Raw genomic sequence first — 3,148 nt, 5'->3', positions numbered from 1 at the left:
GAATAATTCTTTAATGTAGTGTTGATTTTGATTTGTTTGTATCTTGTTGAGAATTTTTACATCTATGTTCATCAGGGATATTGGCCTATAATTTTCATTTTTAGTGGGGTCTTGTCTGGTTTTTGAATCAAGGTAATGATAGTTTCATAGAATGAGTTTGGAGATTTTCCTTCCATTTATTTCTTTTTTTTTTTCAACAATTTGAGAAGAATAGGTATTAACTCTTCTTTATATGTCTGGTAGAATTCCTCTGGAAAGCCATACTCTTGTTTCTAGGGAGACTTTTGATTACTGATTCTTTTTTTTTTTTTTTTTTTTTAGTGATCATGGATCTGTGCCAATTTTCTATTTATTCCTGTTTCAGTTTTGGTAGTGCGTGAGTTTCTAGGAATTTGTCCATTTCTTCCAGATTGTCCAATTTGTTGGCATAGAATTTTTTATAGTATTCTCTTATAATTGTATTTCTGTGGTGTTGGTTGTGATCTCTCCTTTTTCCTACATGATTTTATCTATTTGGGTCCTCTCCCTTTTCTTTTTGAGAAGTCTGACTAGGGGTTTATCAATTTGTTTATTATTTCAAAGAACCAGCTCTTAGTTTCATTAATCTGTTGTCGTTTTTGTTTTTGTTTTCCTATCATTTATTTCTGCTCTAGTCTTTATTATTTCCCTTTTGCTAGCTTTAGGCTTTTTTTTTTACTGCTCCTTTTCTAGCTCCTTTAGGTGTAAGATTAGGTTGTATATTTGGGACCTTTCCTGCTTCAGATAGGCCTGAGTTGCAATATACTTGCCTCTTAGGACTGCCTTTGCTGCATTCCAAAGAGTTTAGACTGTCCTGTTTTTATTTTCATTTGCTTCCATGTATTTTTTTAATGTCTTCTTTAATTTCCTGGCTTAACCTCCATGTATTTTAGGGTTTCCAAATTTTTCTCGTGCTTGACTTCAAGTTTCATAGCATTATGATCCAAAAATATGCACGGTATGATCTCGATCTTTTTGTACCTGTTGAGGGCTTATTTATGACCCAGTATGCGATCTATTCTGGAGAATGTTCCATGTGCACTTAAGAAGAATGTATATCCTGCTGCTTAGGATAATGTGTTCTGCATATATCTGTTAAGTCCATCCGGTCCATTGTGTCATTCAAAGCCATTGTTTCCTTGGTGATTTTTTTGCTTAGATAATCTTTCCATTGTTGTAAGTGGTGTATTAAAGTCTCTGACTGTTATGGAATTCTTACCAATGAGTTTCTTTATGTTTGTTATTAACTGATGTATATATTAGTTTCTTTCAAGTTGGGGGCATAAGTATTTACAATTGTTAGATATTATTAATGACTAGACCACTTAATTATAATATAATGTTCTGCATCTCTTGTTACAGTCTTTGGTGTAAAACCTAGTTTGTCTGAAATAAGTGTGGCTACTCCAGCTTTCTTTTGATATCCATTAGCATGATAGATCTCCATCCCTCACTGTCAGTCTGCAGGTGTCTTATGTCTAAAATGAATCTCTTGTAGGCAGCATATCGATGGATCTTGCTTTTTAGGCATTCTGATTCCCTATGTCTTTTGATTGGAGCATTTAGTCTGTTTACATTCAGAGTGATTACTGAAAGATATGAATTTTGTGACTTTGTGTTTTTTGTAAAGTTGGTGTTTCTGGTGATGTTCTCTGGTCCTTTGTAGTCTTTGCTGCTTTGGCCTTCTTTTTTTTTTCCCTCTGTTAAAGAGTACCCCTTACATTTTTGCAGGTCTGGCTTAGTGGTCACGAACTCCTTTAGTTTTTATTTCTCTGGGAAACCCTTTATCTCTCCTTCTACTCTGAATGACAGCCTTGCTGGATAAAGAATTCTTGGCTGCATATTTTTCCCATTCAGCACATTGATTATTTCCTGCCACTCCCTTCTGGCCTACCAAGTTTCAGTGGACAGGTCTGCTGCTAACCTTATGTGTCTACCCTTGTAGGCTAAGGACTTTTGTCCCTAGGCACTTTCAGAATTCTCTCTTTATCTTTGTGTTTTGCAAGTTTCATTATGATATGTTGTAGTGTTGACCTATTTTTGTTCATTTTGAGGGAAGTTCTCTGGGCCTCTTAGACTTGAATGTCTGTTTCTTTCCCCAGATTAGGGAAGTTCTCAGCTTTAATTTTTTCAAATAAACCTTCTGCCCTTTTTCCCACTCTTCTTCTCTGGGACTCCTATGATATGGACATTGTTTCATTTTATGGGAGGTTGAGTTCCCTAAGTCTACTTTCATGATCTAATAGTTTCCTTTCCCTCCTTTTTTCAGCTTCATTATTTTCCATAATTTTATTTTCTATATCACCTATTCTCTCCTCTGCTTCTTCAGTCCTTGTTGTGATGTATTCAGTCAGTTTTGCATTTCAGTTATGAGATATTTTATTTCAGCTTGACTAGGGTTTAGGTCTTTGATCTCCTCAACAAGGGGTTCTCTGGTTTCTTCTATACTTTTTTTAAGCCCAGATACTAGTTCGAAATTCTGTTGCTCTAAATTTTTATTCAGATATATTGCTTATATCTGTTCTGAACAAGTTTCTGGCTGTGATTTCTTCTTGACTTTTCTTTTGAGGAGAATCCCTGCATGCTGTGTGCACTCTGCTGTTGTGTTTTGGCTGTTCTTTCCCACTGATCAGTACTCTGCAGATTTTCTCCTTGCTTGCAGTGGGAAATATTTGAGCCTTTAACTAGGTTAGCTTTTATTTGTTTTTAAAGTATGCCTGGAAATAAAGGAAAAAGAAAGGCTGATCAAAAGAGAGTGAGAGAGAGAGAGAGAGAGAGAGGAAAGGGAAAGGAACAACAACAAAAACCCAAACAATCAAGCAACTATAAGCCTTATTCCAGAGAAAAAAAAGGAAGAAAAAGGAAAAAGAAAAAGAAAAAGAAAAGAAAAGAAAAAAGAAACCTGGTCTTAGAAAAAAAAGCGAAAATGAAATGTAAAAACTAACAAAAAACTATAATCCTATTCCAAAGTAAAAGAAGGAGGAGGAGGAGGAGGAGGGGTCGATGGAGGAGGAGGAGAAAGGAATGAGGAAGGAGGAAGAAGAAAGAAGAATAAAAGTAAGCCCAGTCCTATTCACACCAGAACTGCATGTGACACTTTGAAGCATTCTATGATCAGTATGCTTGGTGC

The sequence above is a fragment of the Panthera pardus genome, unplaced genomic scaffold (genome assembly GCF_024362965.1).
Source record: "Panthera pardus isolate Hobbes unplaced genomic scaffold, ASM2436296v1 HiC_scaffold_11, whole genome shotgun sequence".
Lineage (NCBI taxonomy): Eukaryota > Metazoa > Chordata > Mammalia > Carnivora > Felidae > Panthera > Panthera pardus.
This window is presented reverse-complemented; position numbering follows the sequence as displayed.